Source organism: Lonchura striata, chromosome 1 (assembly GCF_046129695.1).
Source record: "Lonchura striata isolate bLonStr1 chromosome 1, bLonStr1.mat, whole genome shotgun sequence".
Taxonomy (NCBI): Eukaryota; Metazoa; Chordata; class Aves; order Passeriformes; family Estrildidae; genus Lonchura; species Lonchura striata.
The window spans coordinates 65,421,669-65,445,265 of NC_134603.1; the positions used below are offsets into that span (position 1 = coordinate 65,421,669).

General features: G+C 40.4%; 1 protein-coding gene across 1 annotated transcript in view; it reads left to right on the top strand.

Annotated features, from left to right (window-relative positions):
• Positions 1 to 1,148: 1,148 nt before the first annotated feature.
• Positions 1,149 to 23,597, top strand: part of PTPN3 (protein tyrosine phosphatase non-receptor type 3) — a 115,907-nt gene continuing 93,458 nt past the window's right edge. Inside the window, exon 1 of the mRNA XM_021528763.3 lies at positions 1,149 to 1,229. The gene's annotated coding sequence lies outside the window, so the exon portion shown is untranslated. The remainder of the gene's footprint in view (positions 1,230 to 23,597) is intronic.

A 23,597-nucleotide genomic window follows, 5' to 3' on the forward strand; every position in this document is an offset into this window, starting at 1 on the left:
TTTGCAGGGAGTTTCTGGCGCATCGGTTCTCTCTCTGCCTGCTCCCACCCCTGCATTTGAGTTAACAGAAAAGGCGGAAGGCAGGGGGCAAAACAGATCAGGAGAGCACTATCCAAGCTTCACAGTTTAGGAGGGTTTTTCTGGATAATTTAAGCCGGACTGTTTCATTGATCTTATGTATAGTCTCATTAGCACAAGGGCACAAGGATCAAACACTTGAAAATTTCTTTACAACCAGAGAAAACATGCCACGGGATTGCTCGGCCATTGAAGTCCTCTGCTTCAGTTAATTAGCGCTGCAGAAAGGCTCAGCTAATTAGCATGGGTGTAGAGTTGCCCTGACACAGTTACTTCGCTCGCAGAGCCTGAGCCGATGCCTCGGGCACGGCGGTGCAGCGCAGAGCCCGGCGGGGAGCGGGGACGCGAGGGAAGCAGGAGGCTCCACACGCATCCCCACACCTTGGCCCGCTCGCCGCGCCCCGCCGGCGGCCAGACCTGCTCTCCTCCGGCGGGGAGAGGCGATCGGGCGGGCTGTGCCACCCGCTGCGGGCTGTGGCGACACTTCGCACCTCCTGTGCCGGCCCCGCTCTGCCCCAGGCGATGGCACGAGGGACACGCGGTTCCTCGTCGCCTGGCAGGGTCCGCCAGCCGGCGGTGTGCCCAGCTGGTGTCAGCCTCTGGAGCCGGCCCCCAGAGCTGCTTGTGCCGCGCTGCCAGCGGGCACAGCCGGGAGGAGCTGCGGGCAGGGAGGGACCCGGGCGGGACCGCGGCCGCCACGGCCGTGCGGAACAGGTGACGGCGGGGCAGTCCCCGCCAGGGCTGCCGCGGGGCGAGGGAAGGAGGCGAGGGAACAGCTCCAGCCCCGCCATCCGCGGTGACCCCGCTCCCGTTCCCCCTGCGGAAGGGCGGAAAGCGCCGAAGGGCTTCCAGCGGAGCCGGGCTTGGGCAGCGGCGGGGCGGGCCGGGAGCTGGGCCGGGCCCGGCCGCTCGCTCCCTCCGCTAGGGGGCGGGCGCGGGCGGCGGGCGCTCCTCGGCGCCCCGCCCCGCCCCGCCCTGCCCGCCCAGCCCAGGAGCCGGAGCCGGAGCCGGCGGCGGGAGCGGCTCCGCGGTGCCCGCTCCGCACCTGCTCTCCTCGGTCCGCACGGTGGCGGCGGCCGCGACGGCCGTGACGGCCTTCTGCGCCCCCTGGGGCAGCGGGGTGGCGGCGGCGGCGCGGGGCGGCGCGGCAGGTACCGGGCGAGGCGGCGGGAGCGGCGCGGGGCGCGGGGAAAGTTGGCGCCGCCGGGGCGCCTCCGGGAGGCGGGGGCGGCGGTGCCGCCGGGGCCGCCCCCGCGCCTCCTCCTCTTTCTCCTCCTCCTCCTCCTCCTGCACCTCGGCGGGGCGGTGAGTGCCCGGCCGGGCGGCTGGCCCCGCGCCGGTGCTTGGCTGTCCGCCGGCCCCGCGGGAGAGCGGGGGCGAGCGCTGCTCCCGGCGGCTGGCGCAGGGGAAAGCGAGCGGGAAGGTGCGCGGCCGTGCCGGGCTGGGTGTCAGCTCCCCCCCGACCGAGCCGTGCCGAGCCGAGCCGTGCCCTCGGGGGGCGGCGCTGCTCCGCTCCGCGCGTCCCTCCGTTTTCTGTTCCGCTCCGCGCCTTGTGTGTCTAGCACCGGCCACCGGAGGAGGGCACGGGGAGCGTCCCGTCCCGTCCCCGGGCTTTCCCCCCGCTCGCCTTTGCTGCCTGTTAATATAGGGCGAGTTTGGCTTCTTCTCTATTCCCGGCTTTTTTCCCCCACATCGTTGGCGGAGCACCCGTTTTCAGAGTATTCTCGAGCCCCGAGTGCCTCGGGCGTGTTTAGGAGAGAGACGAGCGCTGCGGGCGCAGAGCAGCCCTGCCCGTGCCCCCGACCGGACGGGTCTGCCGGGGGATAAGAATCCCAAAGCCCGGAGATACAGTACCACGACTAGTTAGCAGCAGCTGCCCCACCACAAAGGCTGCCGGTGCTCCACAGCGGTTACTTTTCAGCGTTTTGGGTGCTGACTTGCCCTGTGGAGATACAAAAATATCCAATATATCTAAGAAATATATAATATATCCATGTATGTCAAGTGTGACGACTATTTGCCTCATTGGTGTTACGGAACAGATGAAACAGCAGTAAAATTGGATACTTCTTTTAATATAGAATTCTCATTCATCTTGCAGCACTTCTTGTTTCCTCTCTTGAATGAACTTATCCAAAGTAATTAGCCAGTCTCTCCTTCTGTTGCTCCTTGCTTTCCTCTCTTTCAAAGATACAGTTGGGATTTTTTTGTCCTCCCTGCTAGGATGATCGCTTCCCTTGTGGTGCTCTTCAGCCTATCACAAATTGCTACTGCTCTAATACCTATGTAACAGAAAGCAGAACAAGTTAGTTCTTTAATGCTATTGAATATTGGTACTGCTACTCTGTTAGTCACAAACTGTCTTTCTAGTAGAAATACATATATTACTGAAGTATTAATTTTGCAGAGCATTGCATTGAAGGATTATTTATAAAATAATGAATGTAGATGTGTGGAATACTTACTCAGCTTTGGAGGGCAGCTGCACTCTCACTTGTTTAGAAACAAAATTTTTCTGAAACTAGTTGTACAAGAAGCAAGTTGTCCCTATTACCTGAGTGGGTTTGATCATAAGGGAAACAGTCAACAAACAGAACTGTGGGGAAGAAGAGTCTCCTCAGTCACCTCAGTTACTTATCTAAAAAGGCTTGCTTGCCAGTGCAACACAAATGCTAAATTTTTATGATGGTGATATTCTCTGGTATTGTCCTGTGGCAAAAATGTCTTGATAGGTTGGTGACAAATACTTAATACATTTTTGTTCTCTAGTTCATAAGAAAAAATGTAATACTCCACATAATTCTAAGTACACTTAATAGAACAGCCCTCATTTGAAGGACCAACTTGTGATGATAAGATCAATTTTGTTTCATTAAGCACCCTAATATTGCTGGCAGTGGATTCTTGGAAGAATTCTTTAACACTTGTCATCTCTCTCTCTGACTTAATAAGCATTTCTAATCCTTCCACATCAACTTTTTACGTATTCTAAGATGGGGACAGTTCATTATTTTAAGACATAAATTTAAGTAATATCACAGTTACATGCTGTACTTTGCAATACTTAACTCTCCACCTTCATGCTTTCAAAATATTTTCAGTACAAATTAAGATGCTGATAAAACTATTAAGTGATATGCTATTAAATTGCAAAGCTCCATAACTGCTTCTTAATTCATCATTTTGTATTATTGGTGTAATATACTTAAAGCAGAAGCAACAGAAAAGTAGTAATAAAAAAGCTAGCGGTAGTATAATTTTCTTCTTGAAGATGAAGATTATCTTGATTATCTTCTATGTTCATGAGTTACCATGTAATAAAGCATGTTTTCATCCAATCCAGGAGTCTAAAATATCAGCTGATTTCTAAAGATCTTGGGTGGACTGTTTTTTTAGTAGTCAGTATTATAGCAGAGACAGTTGTGCATAGTTTTCTAAGCTTGACCTACTTTTTACACTGATGGGTAAATGATAGCTTTACATAGGCACTGAAGGAGTAATCTTACATAGGTATAACACCGAAAGTCTTATGCACAGAAGTCATTAATGTTAAAATTCTCCAAGGTGGACTAAATACCGGTACAGTGAGCAGTTCTTCTGTTTTGTCACTTCATTCACAAATAATATTTGCCATGCTGGCATCTATGCATAGGGGTATTTGTTCATTAAAACTCAACCAGTTAAAAGTAAAGTGTAGTTAAGTGGCGATGAGGACCACAGTTACCAATCTCTTTGTTCTAAATGTGATAAATGTTAATTGTTAGTTTTATAGAAGCCTTGTGGTGTGGGTTTGATTTTAATTGTTGGGTTTCTTTTTCTTTGTTTGTTTGTTTGACTGAGAAACACATTCTCTAAGCTTCATGACTATGAACTTGAGAATTGATTTCTGTCAGGGGCAACACTGCTCATCTAGTGAAAAGTTTGCAAGGAAAATGAGAGAGCAACATTTTTCAGTTGCTTTCCCAAAACTACAGCTTTGAGTATATTAAGCAAAAAATATTTATTTTGCTTCCTCCTTGTATTTGTTGGTGTTTGCATCATTGGGTTCTCTTCTGGCTACATATGCATAGCAGTTCAGTGTATATTTTGTTTCAAGGTGTTGAGGTCATGATGTTAGCAAGGGAGATTTGGCACAACACTGATGAGAAGCCATAGCTCTGGCATTGTAGCCCCTGATTGAGGCATCCCATACCTTGGGCTGGAGCATGGGATAGTTCACCTGAATAGGAATCAATCAAGTAAGTCTGAACTGTGGTTGTCTCTTAAGAGAGAGACAGAGTTTAGGCAACTTAAACCAGGCAAGAGAAGTGCCAGGATCCACCAGAAATGCTCTGCCTGCAGTTTTGTCTTGGAGTTGGAGGCTTTCCATGATCTGTAGTGCTTTCCTGCTCTTGAAGCTCAGAAGTCAGAAGGTGGGCTTTCCTCATTACAAGTGGGAATTTATGGGAGGTAAGTTATTCTGTCGAGGTGTTTATGAAGGAGAAAGAGCAGGCACACAAGCAGTTAGAGTGGAGTAACAGATGTGCTGCAAGATTCATCCTGACATACCTTGAGATAATTGATTCTAATCTCCCCATACCCTAAAACACCATTGCCTTCAATCAGCATGTACTGAACCTCACTGAGTAGTTCTTATTTCTATTATTAGCGTTGTAATATGAAACTTAGTCACATGGCCACTGTGGGACTTTTGTGTTCCTTCTCTTCTTTTCATATCCTGGCATTCATGAAATGCTATGAAATCAGATACTATAGAAAACCTTGTCTAATAGCTTGCTTTATAAAACTTTTTTTTGGTCTTAATTTTCCTTCCTATTGTCAAACTGCATTCACCATCTTGAAGAGCCTTCTCCCTGCAGAAAATACTGATACTTTGTATGTAATTCGGTTGCTTGAGTTGTGCTGAAATCTGGTCCATGCTGAAGTCTAGTCATGCCTGTCTGCTAGATTTTGGTTTAGATTTCCAAACATCACATGTGAGTAATGGTAACAAAGGTTTCCCATCTTCTGGGTCAGGAGGAATCAAGAGAGACTTGAAAACCTTGTAGGTTCTTGGTGCACTGCTGTACTGTTGTTCACCTGGTGAGTCTCACATGCTCTTGGCTTACAAATTAGAGATGTCCAAGTGAAATATGGACTCTGGGCATACATTTGGAATCAGATTATCCATCTGGTGCTCCTCGGGAAGATGTGAGGTAATTTTTAATCAGTTTCCAGAAAAACTGATTAAAAGTTGTGAAATATACAAGCAGAACTGTCTCTACTTCCTCACCAGTCTTAGAATTCCTCTGGCTTTGTCTGTCACACTTCTGTGGTTTGAGAGCCTTCTTGTCTCACATTGTCTTACTATCCCTTCTCAGCATGTGTCTCCTTCCAATAACAATACTTCTCCCTTTAAGAAATGCAGTTTTCTGTCCAAGAACTGTCACCACTGATTTAATAGGAGAGCATATCACTGCATAAGTGATGTGGTGGACCTCTGAAGGCTCTAGGTCCCCAAGTCTGTATCAGCGTATTATCCTAATGGCCACTGTTTGTAATGAAAATCATTAAGAGTGGTCTTGTCTGATGTATCTCTCTAAGTTCCCTCTGTTAACTTCTGCAAATGTCCCTTCAATACAAAGGTTACAGAACATTAGAAAAGTAATGCAGTTAAAAAAAAAAAAAAAAAAACAACAAAAAAACAACAGAAATCCCAGAAGCAGTGAAACGTGCATGCTATGAACATATGTTAATCTGTTGTAATTGCTGTAATCTCATCAGTTCTCTCTCTTGGCAAGTTTAGGTTTGATGCAAGCACAGCAACAGATGTTAGGGGGAGAGAGTGTGTCCTAAGCTTTGAATAATGACTAAAAACACTGCTGAGGAAACTGTGCTTTTCAGAATTTAGAGTTGAGAGGAACTGTTCAAGATAAATTATTTCAATCCCTTTTTTGGCAGGAGGAATGTTAATCTTTCTGAAAGGTGTTGTTTTGCCAAAAATGAAATGGGTTCTTTTCCCTGCATCACAAAATTGAAATACAGCCAGGCTAGTAAGTTGCACGCTTGCTTGTATTGACCAATTCAGTATGTTTCAAGAGGCAAGGTAGTAGCCCTTGTCACAGCCTCCTACTCTAACATCTTTGTCAACAAACAGCTTTTATCTTACTAATTCAAGCTAGTGGCTGGTGCACTCTGAAATTTGTTAGGTAATTATTCTCAGTCAATACTGTGTTACTAAGGTAGTAACTTACCAGCCACAGGTGCAGTCACTAGTTTTGTTTTTGGAACTCTCCCACTTATATTAAGCGATGTTGCTCATAGAAATTCATAAAAAGTGAAGCAAAAGGCAGTCCTCAATTTAAACCTGTACTTGTGTGTTATCTTAGTGAGAGGTAAAGTTTTACAAGGAATTCAAGAGTTTTTAAATAATTCCAGGTGAAAATAAAATCAGTGTGATTTAAGTTCTCTGCAAGAAGAAGAAAAGTGGTTTGTGATTCCAACTCTGTTTTTCTATTGCAATGTAATATAAAACTAATGGTGTACTCTTTCTTTCACATACCTTTCACATAACCTTTCAAACAAGATAAAATATTTAATTTCTGATGTTAAGGTGGAAAATACAAAATACACTTCACTTTCCTGTTTTCTGAAGAAGTAGTAATGGTAAAGTTTGTGTGAAATCATAAAATGCTTCAGCCTTCATAGCTGGCAAATACAATTGCAGTGTTTTGGTGGTAACTCTAATTTTGGTGACTGACAGGTGTCAGTAGTACTAAACCAAGGCTTGTGCCTCAACATATGGTTTATAGGTCAAATTAAACATGCATGTGCACAAAGTAAAGCTACCTTTTAAGATTTTGTATAGCAAGATGCAAAAAGCCCCTTTTCTTTTCTGAACCAGACTTTTTTCTTTTCTTAGCCTGAGCAAGACTTTAAAAAATTGTTCTAGAGAAGGAGCAGCTGTGAGCAGCTGAAATCAACGGTGAAGTATTTCACTGCTAAGTCAAATGCTGTTTTATTTGCACTTTGAAGTATGAAAGTAGTTATGTTTTGACATCTTGTTCATTGATTTCCTGCTATCCTCTCCCTCCACCCCCAGAGAGATTTTAATCTGGTGTGTGCAGTGTTATGGAAAGCCAGTGGTTCATAACACCAAGCTGTGATGAGTAACCATGGCTATTTCCCTAGCAAGTTATGTGATACAGTTACGCTCTCTGGAATGACGCATTTTATGAATCAAAGCCTGGAGCCTGAGCTGTGACTTGTATACATGTGGGATTTCATACTGTAGTGTTGTTCTTCTGTTGTTTGCCTACACTTCTGTGACTATGGATCCTCTTGTTCAACTTGGGGTGTTCCCCAGGGATTGGCCCAAGTATGCAGAGGTCTGCATTTCTCTGTAGTATCACTCAGTTTTGGTGTTTTTTTTCTTTTAAACTTAAGGTTTTTATTCCATGTATGTGCAGTAGTATTCTGTTTCTACATCTATGTCAGTCTAAATGCTTTTCATAATTTTTGTGATTTGAGTTTTTTTTTTTTTTTTTTCACATTCTTACATAGATGGGGAAGGACTATGCTTCTGGAACTATAATGGTGTAGATACAGGCACAGCTTTTGATTGAGGCAAATGTGAATGTGTACCTGAAGTTAAGAACTTACAAGTATTTTTTTTTGTCATGGTTTCAATGCTAGTGGTTTTGAAGAAGATATCTTCTTGACTGTGTTGCTGATATTCTAACTAGCACATTAAGAGCCTGTAGTTAAAGCAGATTGTACTTTGGTGAAGTTGAAGATCAGCTAGCACATGTTAAAGTACAGCTTGCCTTATCTTCACATTGTTCTTTCAGAATATGTGAGTCCACATTTACTGTAGGAAAGAAAGGCATCTTTGAACAACCTAGTGAGTACAAGCTGTTCTTATTGGGTTTCAGAGGTTGTTGTAGGGTTTTGCACATGCTTCTAGCCATATGTGTGTATATATATATATATCTGTATAGCCATAAAGATTTATTAAAGCACTTTGGAAACTTGTTTAAAAACATTTGTCTAACATCATGGCCTACTGAGTGCATTGAGTTCATAGTTATGGTATAGTTCAAGCTTTTATGATGCCCCTGGCTTCTTGTTTTTGGATTCAGTGTGTCAGTGGATTGTATTAATTATCAAAAGTCTTTAAGGGGATAAAATTATTGAATTTTGATAGTTTCCTCTTTCACATAGAGTTGCCTGGACTACTGCTGTTTGAGTAAAGTTTCCACCCTTTCCTGTGTAAATTTTAAGTCTTGATTCTCTCCATTTGTGAATCGGTGAAGTTGTTTATTAGAACAATCCTTCTATTAATAATAGTGTAAACCTGGTTGCCATTTTAGTATCTGTTTAGTGTCCATTGCCATCTATGACATTCTCAGATGCCTAAAAAAGATGTCACAATTTTCACTTGGTGGAAACTCATTGGTGAGCTTGACTTTGGGTAGAGCATAAGCCACTCTAAAAATTGTCTTTTGCATTATTCTATTAATTATTAGTTTGAAAAGAGATCATGTCTTTTGCAAATGTTTTTACAGAAAGAATTTACTGTTTTAATGATCAACCTTACATTAAAACCTTGTTTTAATGATCAATCTTTCTATCTTCACAACATGATTTTGTAAGTGTAGTTTATTTTGTGTGGTACCTGAAAATGTTGCTAAAAATTCAGCCATGCATGACTGCTTGGTTAAAAAATTTAAGTTTTCCATGTATTTAATAAATGCATGCAATAGTAGAACAAGACACCATAGTCTGCTTGGAGAGGTATGCAGCATTTGATGGCTGTTTCATAGAATATTGCAAACTAGTGATAAAAATCCAATACTTTTTTTATAGCCTAGAATTGTGGAGAACAGTTTGGGATGGAATCAATGCTTTTTGGTTTACTCCAAAAGTATAGTTAATTTGAGGTATCCCTGAGAAAATTCATATGTGCAAATATTAGGAAACTCCTAATTTGTGAAAATACTTGTGATACTGTACTTTGTGTATATAAAATTAACAGCTTTTAGTAAAACTGCACATAGGTGTAGGGTTTTATATTTGCAGCCATGATGGAGGTTTTTCATTCTTCATGCTTTAAGATTTGTTTGACTTTAGCAACACATTTTTTCTTTAAAGTAGTTGCCAGAAAGTTTAATCAATGGAAGAAATTTCTGTGGGACCACACCATTCAGGGAACACTACTGATATGACAAGAAACCAAAAATCCCTGACATATTTTAGAACTCCCCAGAATACTCTTGTAGTAAAGCAGCTGTCTTAATTGTAACTTTCTGTTCATTAAATTCAATGTTTTTAAGTTTATTCTCCAGCTTTGGTTGGTGTGCTTCCTATTAATATTGTAAATGCACATCTGGAGAAAAGGTACCTATCTTAAGGAAGCTGGTGATTTGGCACTTGGCAGCTGATAAGTTTCCAGGATTAAGGGAAGTGCAGTGGCTTTTGATAACTAGGAAGTGATTCAGTGTTTGGTAGTGGGAAAAGCTGTGGGTTATGTGTTTTGTGGTTTTCAGGATTTTTTTGTCTTATACCTTTTTTGAATAGATAGCTCTTTATTATTTTTCGGATAAATATTTAATCTTTCAATTCATTCATGTGATACGTGGTGCCTTTAACCAAAGGTACCAAATAACTGATGTATCATGTTAAGTGTCCTGTTACTGTTCAGTGACAGAGCCTGAACTGGCCAACAGCATCCTGCTTCTCGCCAATGCTCTGCATATATCAGGTATCATCTCCCTGGAATGAATTGGGAATATCGTACTTTTGTTGGAGCAGATTGCATAGGGTAGCAGCCTCACAGTTATTTCTCCTTGTCAGTATGAACAGAAGAACACAATTACACAGTTGGGCATATTCAGAATTAGGAAAATTTTCTTCACCAAGTGAATTTGCAAGCTTTAGAACAGCCTGTCCAGGGAAATGGTGGAGTCACCATCCCTGGGGACATTTAAAATGCATGTAGATGTGGCACTTAGGGACATGGATTAGTGGTGTCAGTGCTAGGCTAATGGCTGGACTTGATGATCATAGAGATCTTTTTCAGCCTAAATGATGCTATGATTCTGGTAGAGGTAATGGATCACTAGAACAGCTTCTTCTTATTTATCTTGACTTCTTGATTCTGAAAACACAATATAAATAAAGTTTCTTCAAAACAACCCTCCATCTTCTTGGATCAAAAGGATTGCAGAGGAGTTGTGATTGTTTTATACAGGAAACCAACCTTTTTTATGATTTGTTCCCCATTTCCTTTAGCTTATAAAGGAGGACTCTAACCTTTTATTAAAAGAAGTTTTGAAGGATAATATGCTCTGAAAATACCATTTATTGTGGTCTTAAAAGCAAGCCTCTAGAATCTCTTGTATTGGGGTCTAAAGTCAGCTCTGTCACCAGGTACTCTCAGGAGCAAGCATTTTTGTTACTATTATCAGTTACAACCTCTGTTACTTGTTAACTAGTGTCTACTACGTTGGCTGGACTTGGAGTAGTGTTGTGTTGTGTACTATGGTCATCCTTATTTGGTTTTGCTTTTTTTTTTAAGGATTACACAGGAAGTAAATCTTTTCCAGTATAAAACAACTGGCTTAAAATTTCTCTTTTGGGTGTCAAAGTAATCAGCTAAAGACAATTACAAGCTGTTTTAATTGGTATGAAGGAAAGAAATCTTCATGTTGCTTAGTCTCACAAGTGCCCAGCACTGTGTCTTTATTATCACCTCATTTACCGAAGGCAAAAGTAAATTTTTTTTGGGCCATGTTTGTCGCTCTGCCTTCTGTCCCCTTGACATTTATGAACACATTAATGTAACCATCAAACATGGTCTATCTCCTCCACTGCTTGTCATCATAGAATCATTGAATGGTTTGGGTTGGAAAGGACCTTAAAGGTGATCAAGTTCCAACCTCTTTGTTGTTTGCAAGGATACCTTCCACTAGAACAGGATGCTCAAATCCCCATCCAACCTGGCCTTGAACACTTTGATGGATGAGGCATCCACTGCCTCACCACCCCCACAGGAGAGAATTTTGTCCTAATAGCTAATCTGAATCTACTCTCTCCTAGTTTGAAGGCATTCCCCCTTGTTCTGTCACTATGCTCATGTAAAAAATTCCCCCTCCTTTTGTAGTCCCCCTTTAGGGACTAGAAGGATTAGTGTATTTAATTAAGTAAAATTATTTCTAAGGTCAAGATACTATGCTTATCCTTATAACTTTTTTTACAAAAGTAGATAGGCCTAATGTTGTAGAAGCTCTGAAGAAAGTGTTGCTGTAGGTATCACCTCAGTTGTGTAGATGGTCACAGCACTGCAGGACTCCTGTGTCTATCAGTGGTCCTCAGCTGCCACGTGCCAGCACCCAGAGCTGTGAAATGGCCTCTCTTGCTTAGAGACGGCTCACAGCATTCCTTGAAGCACGTTTGCTTTTCTTTTCTGGCAGTGTGGAGAAAAACTGGCTTTACAACCATCTGCATAAGGTAAAGTTGAACTTTTAACATGGGTAATAAAAAAGCCTGTTTTACTGGATTGATTAGAGGCAACTTCAAGGCAATCAGCAAATGTGCCTCTTGCCAGCAGATAAGCTTAGACAGCATGAGGAGCCTGGCTTTATTAATATCCTTTTCCATTCATTGAGATCCCTTTTGGCAGTTGATGTGAGACAAGTAAACGAGGTGCAAGGTTGTGTTTCTTCATATGGTTAACTCTGATGTGCTGTCAGGTGACCTGAAGCAGCATTGGGTCAAATAAACACTCCACTCCTGCATTTTGCTGTTTAAAAAGCGTGCTGGTTATCCATCCCTGCACCTGTACTGTTCGATCCTCTTGGTTTCAACATATTTTATATGTATAATGTCTTACAGACCTCAAGCTGTGAACTATATTGAGAGATAACAGCCTGCCCTAGGGCTGGGGCTTCTGTGAGAGGCTCTGCAGATATCTGTATTGTTCTGCCCACACGGCAGAGGGTGAGCAGCTCCTTGTGTTCAGTCACTACCTACACTGGTGCTCCCTACATCCTCTGTCTGACAGCTGGGCAAGACTGGCAGTACGGAGGAATGTGTGGGACTCACAAAGGCCTGGGAGCTGAGAGAAGAGGGGAAGGGCTCAGGCTTGGAGAGATGTCAGCTTGGAACCCTAAGAGATGAGAGCAGTAGTAGGTGAATGCTCAGAGGCATCTGGGAATGCCTCTGTGACTCTCTTAGGATAGTGGATGATGCCAGAGGTACTCACTAAAAGGGATCACTGATATATTACCAAGTTATTTAATAATAAATATAGGACTTGACCAGTTACATCTATTATAAATCTGTAGATACTTGAAATAAATGTTCTGCAGACATTAAATTCTATTATTCTGCTTTCATTTGTGGGGTGCTTATGTTTACTGGGTTTTTTTTGTTTACTTTTTTTTTTTTAATTAGATATATAAGGGGGGAAATAATATTTGCTTTGAGAACTATTTAACTCTGGGAATAGATTATGCAGAGAAGTATTGAAGTCTTCCTTACTGGAAATATTCAAGGTTTGACCTGATGGGACCTTGGAAAATCTATTTTAAAACCCTACTTTCAAGAACAGTTAGATCAGATGATCTCCAGAGGTTCCTTTCAACCTAGATTTTTCTATGAGTCTGTGATCTAGGTCACATATAACCATGTTTTTCTAAAATATTTTTGGTAGCATAATGAAAATTACATTAATCTTATTAAAATAAAGGGTATTTTTTCTGTTGAAAATAAATGTGGGAAATCAGTCCACCAGTGCAATACTGTTGCCAGTATACAATGATAAATTTACTAAAAGAATTTGCATTGTTGTTCTATATTAGAAAAATAGCTGTAATGTTGGTACTCAGTTATTTTTACATATATGAGAACAGAAAGAGCTCTTAGTGAGGTTGCATCCTGTAAGGAGTTTGCTTGACACACACTGTGCTGCTTGAGTAGTGTTTAACAACCTTGTTTCAAACCTAATCAGAAAGCATTTGACTATTAGTAACAAATACTTCCCCTCCCCCTTTATATTGGTTATATGTAAATGATGAATACCTGAATGAAGATTTTATGGCTGACAGCATATTCTCTATGTATATATATGAAAATAACATATATATTGATGTTTGTTGCAGAACAAATTGAGCATGTTAAGACAAGCTTATAAATGGTGGAGCTATATTTGTTTCAAAACACTTGGAAGTAGACAAATCCTGTTTGGTTTCTGGGCATTTTTTAAATTTCTTTGTCTGTTTTCCAAATTGGCCAGCTGTAGGTGTTGGCCTTCTGGTGTGTTTTTGGTTTTGTCCCAGCAATTCATTGTAGAAATTGTTACAAAGTCAATGTAATCTATTGGCATTCCTTGTATGACATTTCAAATTAGCCTTTCAAATTTTGCCAAGGTAATTCTGCTGTCTACTGGTTCAGGAAATAATCCTGAGGTGTGTGGTGATGTCTGTGCATGTACTATGTAAAATTTGTACAGTGCTGAAGAAGACGTAAAAATTTAGACCTGGCTTTCAGAGTGGAATTTAAGGATCTCTTACTGGAGATAACAAAATCCTGTAAGCTACTTCATGGGAAAATATACTTAAATATTCAAAACCTTTTATGTTAACCTGCAACTGATTTGTATGTAAAATTAGGTGCAGGGACTACTTGGTTTAGTTATGATTTTGCTTGAGTACATTTAACAAGTTTTGTATATTGTTTCCAGTGCTTAACTTTGCAATAGAAGAGGAGTACATATGTATATATATGGATACACTTTACAAGTCTGTTTTTACATGACTAATCAGGTTATTTTTAAAATTTTTGTTTCTTTTCATTAAGCTAGTAAAATTATTTCAAGCAGGGAAAAAAACAGTTACAAGGTCAGCATTCCTCTAAATGAAAACACTGTATTATTTTTACCTGGTGTTGCTAATGATTTATTCTTTTCTTTGTTGCTTGTTTAAATTATTTGATCTCTTTATTTTCTTTGCATTTAGATCAGCCCTACTTTTTTTGTTTTCCTGGCACCTAACTGCTTTAGGACCTGCTCTTGAAGTGGGCAGAAAGGTGTTCTTGCCTTCGAGAACAGATGTTTGATGTAGAAGTTTGTTATTCTTCCATGACTCCTTAGTATAATTGCAGCCATCACAGACTGCTCGAATAGCGCTGCTCCAGGCACCGGTGTGCTGTCACCTTTCTCTGGATGGCTACGTTTATAATTAACTACTGTTTGCACAATTAAAAATATTATAATTTAGGCGACAGCTCCCCTTGACAGGGCAGGGAAGGGGGCAGAAATGATTCAAACGGATTATTCCTAGAATAGAGGAATTGGTGGTTTTGACCGCCTGCTGCTCTCCCGGGGCAGGCAGCGCACAGGCTTTCCCTGGGGCTTGTTCTGGGCGAGAGGGCAGCGCTAGCTCAGCCCGCGGGTGCTGGGAACAGCCGCACCTCCGGGCGGGCTTTGGGAGCCTCCAGCCCGGCCCTGGCTAATGGGTAGCTCGGAGCTCCCGTGTTCCCAGCGCGGGGCGGCTCGCGGTGGCGGCAGAGCGGCAGAGCGGCCAGGGCGGGCTGCGCCGGGGACCTGCGGCCACGCTTTTGGCGGTGGCACTGGCATCAGCACAGCCAGGCTTCTCTTCCAAGCTCCGTTTTCAAGCCTCTTTTGGAGGTTTGCAAGGCTGAAAAACAGAAGAAAGTAGCCATCTAAATCTGCATTTTTGAATTTTTTAATCTTTTCTTTACTGCGTTTGGGATGGGAGTTGTGTTACTGAATTTTGTGGGTTTGATAACGCTTTGTAGTAGCTGAACTTTTAAATTTAGGGAAAAGTGCTACAGCCTCCAAAGGATTTAATTTTGCTTCAAATACATTGATATTCTGCTTTTTTTGCTCTCCAAGTATTTGATTAATTGATCGAAACAGTTTTGTTTTTTTCTGAAGCAAATCACAGTATGATTCCTCCAATTCCACCTACACAAGTAAGAATGCACATTTCTTTCTTACAAGCTTAGTACATTACAGTACTTGTCTAATTTTGTACATCTTTGACAATGTTGCCAGTTTTCTTCTTCACAGTTTAATATTGGTCATTGAGCAAAAGGGTCTTGGAGATAAGAAGGTGATAATTTGCTAAACTGTTGCATACTGAAATCTTGAGGTAGAAGAAAGTAATAAGTACAGTCTGTGATGATGATTGTAATAATACCACCAGAAAGAGTTGTCATCCTTGTTCTTCTGAGGTTTTAATTTCCCTCTTCTTATATTAATATAAGATATTAATAAAGTGGAGCTGGAGAGTTGTCTCAAAGCATTAAAAGTGAATGACGGCACAATATTTTATGCTGTGGCAGGTCAATCCTCTATCTGTAAAAAAAGATATTAAGACCTCTATTTAAGTGTAGTAGTTCATGTCTGGCACAGAAGTTAAGGTGTGTATGTGGTCACTCTTGGCTGTCTGTACATGAATAATTTGAGTCATGTTGGAGAAAAAGGTGACAAATTCAGTAGTGAGAGAATACCAGATAGTTGAATGAGATGCATCTGACTCCTCATCCAGCTGTGCAAATAACATTTCTTGAGACTCACTTCAGACTCAGCATGAAATCATACTATCTAACATTTATGAAGGGAAACCCACAAAAGATACTGAAACTTCAATGGACGTCTAAAAAACCAGCCCCAAAGACTGTATTTTATTTCACAATATTCAATGGTTTAACCGCTCTCCTTTTTTTTTTTTTTTTTTTTTTTTAGTGGTGGTAGTAGGAATTTGTAAAAATCCTAAATACATTCTTTCTTTGCTGCCTGGCACTGATCTAGTTCTTGAGGAACAAACTTCATTCATTTTTTTTAAGATGCCAGGTAGTTCCTCTTTGCTATCTTATCTAATTTCTTTTTCTTCCAGCTTCTGTATGATTGTCATACCCATGTTACCATTTGCTTTGTTCCATCCCATTATGCTTTTATTCATCCAGTACTTGTTTTTATGTCTGATCTTCTGCTTATTCTACTTGAAACCCCTATATTCTTCAAAGCCTGCACTAGTTCCTGATTCAATTATTCTTATCAGTCCTGATTTATTTTTATGTTTGAACATCATCTGATATAATGCTTTTGAAATTTATGGGAAGGGGAGCTCTTTCTTCATGAATGTGGCATTCCCTTTTTCCTCAAGGTTTTGAAGTGCTTCCCAGCCAGAGCTCTGCTATGAAGATCTCTTAGACCTTCCTTCCAAGCAGGCTGCTGCAATTCACTTTGGCTGCTTTGTGTTTGCTGGTTCAGGGTAGGCAGCCAGCTTGTCATTGCATTCAGTACCCAGCAAAACTGTCCTACCAGTTATTCTTTCTAGTCTTGCAAATCGCCTTTACTTTGAAAGGATTTCTGTTCTTGTTGTATTGCTTCAAGAGAGGGACTCTATGCTGCTGCATGAATTTAACCCGGTTGAAGGTTACATACCTTGCAAGTTTTGGCTAGATCTAGCAGTTAATTTGCAGTACATGCTGAAGCTGACTCCCCACCCTATTTTTTCAAGGGACAAACTTGCTTACGTGAAACACTAGGTTTTATTAATAGTATGAAAGTGTATGTGGTGTAGGTCAGAATTTGTACTTTGATTCCAAAGATCACGTAGCAGTTGAGAACACTCAGCATGTGTAAATATTGATGTCACATTCAGAAAGCTCTCGTGGGGAAGCAGACCACTTACTTGGTCATGACAAGGTACATTTTGCACTAGGGAAGCAATTAAGATTAAATAAACTAAGCTGAGTATTTTTATTTAGGTGTAATTTAGGGTAGGCAATCTGGAATAGGGGTCATTACCTTTGTTACTGATTACAGCATAAGCTTAAATATTAGAGATCTATGTGATGGTTTAGCTAGTAGCTTTCAAAATCCAGTTGCTAATCTCTTTACTGAGTTGCTAAGGTAAAATAAGCTTGATGACATTGAAGAACCCATTTCAAATTAATTTCTCCTTCAAAGCTTTCATGATAATCAGCTATTTCCAGGAAAAAAGGCTGGTTTGTCATTGATTTGCTGTACTGCTTACTTCTGGTCAATTGACTAGTCTTAAGCAAAACTAGAAATACAGTACTTTGTTTTGATGCCTTTCCTATAAATGCACTTCTGGTGTATTGCTGGCTCATGAAAGAAACACAAAGCCAAAAAACCACTAGTACTTGTGGACTTCTGTCCTGTTTCTCATTCCAGCTGTTCTCTGATCATGGCTCTAACTTGGTGAGATGCTGCAGTCAACCCCCTCTCCCAGCCCTTCTTCATTAGGTTTTGAGGAATTTGCCTGTGGGGAGGCATTGCCCATTACCTCTGCCTTGCAAAAGTGCTGAGCAGTGAGGAAACTGGGAGAGATACTGGATCTCAGGACTGTAAGCAGAGCTCTCCCTTTTTTGCTCCTGTTTCAGTATAAACCAGCAATGCTGGCCTGGTGCCTGCATTCCTCTGTAATCGGTTGCCACAGCATGCTAAGATTGCTTTGTGGGAAGTAGATAAATATTCTACCTGCCAGCCAAGAATACAAAAAGTGAAATAGAAAGGCTTGGGGAATGTCAGATCTACTTGGCAAAATTTGGTGTGTTTGTTTGAAAATGCTTGGCATTGTCTTGTGCACTGAATGATTTGAAACTTAAAAAACAAACTAGCCTCTGAATTATAAACTCTGAAAAATAGTAGCAGTTGATACATAGGGATTCATTCTCAAAAATGAGATGGTTTAATTCTCTAAGTGATATTATCTTGGCTGTGCATGGGAGTTTTAACAGCTTTGTAAACACAAGGTTGAAGAGACTTGAATTACTTCAGATGGCAACAGGAGGCTTTTTTTGTAAATGCCCATTTGCTGGACTGCTGTGTTAAAAATGAACAAAAAGGACCTAAGTGGGCTGAATTACTTGGGCCAGTGCTATATGTCAGTAGGAGAATTGGTGAAGAAACACCAAAACGCAAAAAAAACCTAAAACAACCCCCCCTCCATGTTTCCCAACAAGACCAAAGTAGTACTTCACCGAAAAGCAAGCAGTTCTTTACTAGACTCATTTACAAGATCTCACTCTAATCCATTCAGTTTTACTACCCCAAACTCCAGTTTGGTTTGCATAGCTCACTCTACTTCGGTGGCCTCATGGCAGAAAGTTTAGCAGGTATTTGTCTAAAAGCTGCCCCAATAGACTCACCCCAACATGTGATGGTGGAGTAATGCTCTGCCTTCCCTGGTCTAGGGAGGTATCTGTGCTAGGGAGGTGTCTGTCCAGCCTGAGCTTGGCACCAAAGCTGCATTGCTTTTTGGCTTTTGGGGGGCTTAAGTTAATTAACATGTCAAAAGGAAGAAAATGACCAAGAGATAGCTGCCACTGGGTTTGCAGTGAGGGGAAGATACAGGAGCATCTATTTTAGGTGAATGCTTTTTGGAGCAATGTCCTTCTGGTGTGGTGCACCATGGTCACAGGGTGTGTGTTAATCTTGTAGGGTGGTGAAAAAATTGCCTAAGAGGGATATAAAGATGTAAATGTTTAGATTTTGCTGTTTTGAAACATACACTGTTTAAATACCAATGGAAAACCAGAAAGCACAAATTGTTTGCAAGCTAGGACGTGCTCTGTAGTATGTTTACTCTTATTTTTTTCTTCACTGTTTAGAGGAATTACTTTCTTCTTTTAAAGTGAGGATGTCCAAGCACGTGCAGGAATTGGAAAAATGTTTATCCAGTTTGGGTAGCAGTGTTGCTTTTTTTTGTTTGCCTATTCTCTTTGTGCAGGAGGAGTACTTGTGCAAAAGCTGCAGAGCTGCAGTCAGTGCTACTGCAGGTCCTGGAGAGCAGTTTGATCTTATTGATAACAAATTCTTGTGATACTAGATATTTTGAAGTCTGTGGAACAACCTGAGAAGGGAAGAAAGAGGTGTGCTTTGGTAAGCTTAAAATACAAACACTTCTGTTAGTTATAAATGGAGGAGTAAGATGAGATGAAGAGAGGAAAGAATGGCAGTAGACTGTTCATCGCTGGCAATTGTTTACAAAATGCAGGTGTTCCTAGACAGGCTTCCCACAGTGTGTGTTTGCTTTTTCTTCTTGACTTACAAATCAAATATAATGGGTTATGTTGGGAGGGGCCTTAAAGATCACCTAGTTCCAGACCCCCTACCATGAACAGGAATATCTTCCACTAGACCAGGTTGCTCAACAGCAACCTGGTCAGCAAAGCAGGAGCAGCCCCAGGGTTCTTCTGCATCCTGCAGCTGCCAATCCACCCCCTCTGGGCTTCTCACCAGGTTCTCCATCTAGAATTCCCAGCACCAAGTGGTTGTTGAAGAAGAACACAGGGACAAACCCTCCCAAGTAACTCGCTCCCTGCCCCAGATCATATCAACTGGGAGCTTCTCAGAGCTGTGCCTGAATTTCCTCCCACCACTCTGCTGGAATAAACTATTGTTGTTGTGTGATCCCTTTTCTTTTTTCCTTTCCTTGGTTGAAAATTGTTGCCTATGCTGCTTGGTGTTGAGCACTTCCAGGGGTGGGCCATCCACAGCTTCTGTGGGCAACCCATTCTAGTGCCTTACCATTCTCATAGTGAAGATTTTCTGCCTAATATCTAAACTTATTTTCTCCTCTTTTAGCCTAAGTCACTACCCCTTTTCATATCACTACATGCCCATGTAAAAAGTCTTAAATTTTCTGGAGGTGTTCTTCTCCCTTAGTCCCCTCACAGGGCAAGTAAGCTTGTTACATTAACATTTTCAGTTTTGTTAATCTGAATAGGTAAAAACAAGACGTTATGATCAAAGTATCAGGAGGTGTTTTAATTTTATCATGTTGTTTAGGTTTTGATTCTAAGATGCAAGATTTCTGTAGCACATTTTCAAATTATTTCCTGAAGATCATGAGGTTGAACTTTGTGTAATTCCTTCAACTAGTTTTGTGAGACTTGAGAATCTCCTGAACTTGTCATTTTGAACAGTCCTGGAGTATATATTGCATTATAGAATTATAGTCTCTAAAAGAAATGCTTTTCTCTGTCCATAAAGTTCCCTTCATAAGATAACTTTCAATTTCCAGATTGGTCTTGTGTCCTTCCTTTTTCTTTTAAAGGAAGAATTGCTGTCATTTGATTACTTACGATTTTATTTTTTTTTCAGTAGTATTCTGTGGTTAACTGCAGATTACCTGTGGTGTGTTCCAAATCCTTCTGGGGACCTTTTGAAGCCATAGGTTTTATAACAGAAGTCTTCTGTCATGCTTAGCGGAATATATTTCAAAAGCTTGTGTCAGAATGTGTATTATAAAATATATGAAACAAGAATGTATAAAAAACTGTTTTATGAAGTTTTAAGGTTTAAGTTCTAAAAGAAATATCTGGGTTCAGAAAGATAATTCATAGTAATTCTGAATTTTTTCATTAACACAATTTACATGACAGGTTTTCCTCTGAGATCTGAAATGTTTTCTTGCAAAAAGTATGGACTGGGTTTTTTTTGTTGCTAGTGATGAGAAGACTTCTTCCCAAGCTTGAATGGTACACAGTCCTCTGTTGTGTTGAGAAACAGATTGAGTATTGCCCATGGTAGAAAACACTGGGTAACAGTGGCAGGTCTTGGTCTGCTGCTCAGCTCTGCTCATGCATGAAGGAAACTTCAGTCTTCCGTAATTTCAGGCTATTTCTCAACAACCCAGCACTGAGTTTTTGTGGAATTTCTGTTTTATTTAAAATCTGAGTTAGCTTTCCATGGTATTGATACTCATTAATACTCTCACAGCCATGATTAAGTTGTTTTCTTTCCTTCTTTCTCCCTTGGCAAAAAATGGCAGTCACCACAGCCAGCAGCATCTTTCTGAGCTGACAGATTTAAGGGCCATTCAGTCCTTCTGTAGAAGAACAAGTTCTTAAGTGTATCCACAGTCCAGTTGCCTATACCCCTGCTTTTTCAAAGTTTTCAAAAGTATGCTTTGGCAATTATTTGAGTCCTGGTCCATGTTCAATTGGAGGAGGAGAATGAAATCCACCAGTTCACAAAAGGTCAATAGTCCCAACATCACAAATAGAATATGAACATTTAGATTCATTGCCTTGTGTTGAGTCTGTACTTTGTTCTGTCTACAGTCTGCTGTTTTCCTGCTCCTTAAAAAACAACTTAAATTTATTTTGCTTTGTGAAGTATAGTGACATCAGTCCTGTTGAAAAAAACAAAGTCTTTGATAACTGTAGCTTTGACATGCAAATGTACTGTGTTAATTGGAGGCAAAAATTATAAAAGGACTCTTATATCTGTCTGATTAATATGTACAGGAAAAAAATACTCTAGGCATGTATTTGAGATATGAGGAGAGGATTGTTTTAGAAAGCTGGCATTTAGGGTTTTTTTAACACACCTGTACTCATAAGAGGCATTATGTACAATTTGTGATTTTCTTTTTGGTGGGTTGTCGTCATGCTGCATTGGCAAATTAAATGTTTCAGTGTAGATTAGTATTCTTTGAGCTCATAAGTGGAGGACAACAGTTCAAAGTTGCTATCAGAAAAGAGCATGTCTCACATAGGGAACTTGATGCTTTTCTGACACTCAGCAATGTTCTCAAAAGTGAAAATTATATGTATTTGTTTATGTTACCCTATAGGAGGTAGAGATTTATATTAGCCTGCAAGCATACTGGATAGTGTGAGATTTGTGTGAATAATCCAAGGTTTACTTTAGGGTGTTTTTAAAACCAGTAGAAGGAGAACAGGTAGTTTCTAGACTGTTTGATTAGTATTGTGCTATGGATATAGTATAAAAGTAGAATTTCCCTCTAAAAGCATGTTTTTGAAATATATTTTAGTCCTTAAAGCTTTGGTATTTTTCTACATCTCTTCCTAAATCTTTCATGCAGATGATTTTAATTCTGCTTAAATATAACAGCTTTACTTGGCAGGAGAATTGACATGATGGTGCTTGTTTAATGTTATGTGTCATACAAAAGTTTCATGACACACAGTTCATTTCTAATAGAATATGAGGTATTTTTTTGTGTTTCAGTTTTGGTATGGTGATTAATTTGATAACTAAGATTTCAGAATATTTTAGTTGCTTTTTTTTATAAATTTCAGTGGTGAATGCTTATTTACTTGATTTTGAAAATTTGAAGGCATAAATTATTTATTCTGTATAAACTCATATTTATGGGAAATGTTGATAGCTGGGCACTGTAGTGCTCAGCTTTCACTTTAACTCAGTGTACACTTCCACTCTTTAGTGTTGTTAGTGTAAGGCACTACCAAGCTGCGGAAGGTGAGCTTTAGCTTTCATTCTGCAATTTTTATTTTGAATTCATGCAACATTCTTAGTTACCTCCCAAAGGCATTATTTGGAAAATAAAGTAGTGGTAGCCCTTACATTTTTTAGTGAGATGATTTTCTTTTGTTCTGTGGTCTGCTTAAAGCTGAGGCAGGCAATAGAGGAAGCCATAGAGTTCCTGAACACTTTGATTGGTAGGGTGCAGGAAGTGAAGCAGCATGCTGTTTACTGCCCTCAAAACAATGTCTGAAGGTGTTATTTTATAAATAGTTTTTAAAAATAAACATCATAAAAATCTCTGATATGAGCACTAAAAACTGCAAAAATGTGAAAGCATTATAAATATGTCATTTTTTCACCTGTATTTCACAGTATTTTAGCAATGTAGGGAGAAGATCTCTTGCTTTTTCTTCCCACTAGTTTTTCTGCTCTCAATCATTCTGCATGCAGTAGGTACTATCTCTACTTGTGCTAATCCTATGTCTCAGGTATGCTTCATTCTCTTTGAAATGACACATTAGATCCTGCAGTGCCTTACCTGTGTGGTTTTATTGTATATATGCAAAAGAACATTTGTGAAGTTGGCATGACCAGATTTATACCTTTGAAGTTTGAGGAGTTACTCATAAAATCTTGTTTGATCCTTTGCAAGTGTGACCAAAATATTTACCTCAGAAGTTGGAATAAATGGTGTTAAAAACACAAGATCTGAACAACACTGAAATTGATGGTCAGTACTGTTTTTCCACCAATAAGCTCTTCTAGAATTTAGTTACCTTTAGGTTATCTGATTTCAAGATTAAGTTTTCAGATAAGCAGTCTTTGCTGCCAAACATGTTGGTGAAAGGCTGGGATAATCCTTCTAACCCTCAGTCCCCCATGTAAAGGCTATTACTATGTAAAGAGAATGGTTATTTTGGTCGAATAATCTCTAGTACCCTGTGATGGCAGCCTGTTCTACTTCTTCAGTCTTAACAGCAAGAACTGTTTGGATCCCTGAAGCTGTACATGTTTTACAACTCTTTGGGTAAAAATCTTTTTGGTATATCTTTGCAGGTAAAGCACACCTTTTTCAAAAGGGGGGGAGGGAGAGGAAGAAGGGTTTCATAAAAGTTGAAACAAAATCTTTGTCTCTAAAACTTGTATTGGAATAAATATATATGTATATACAGAACAAATGTTTGATGTGAATATTCCCTTTTTTAAGGATAATTTGATCACTTAGTGGTTTTACTCTGCCACT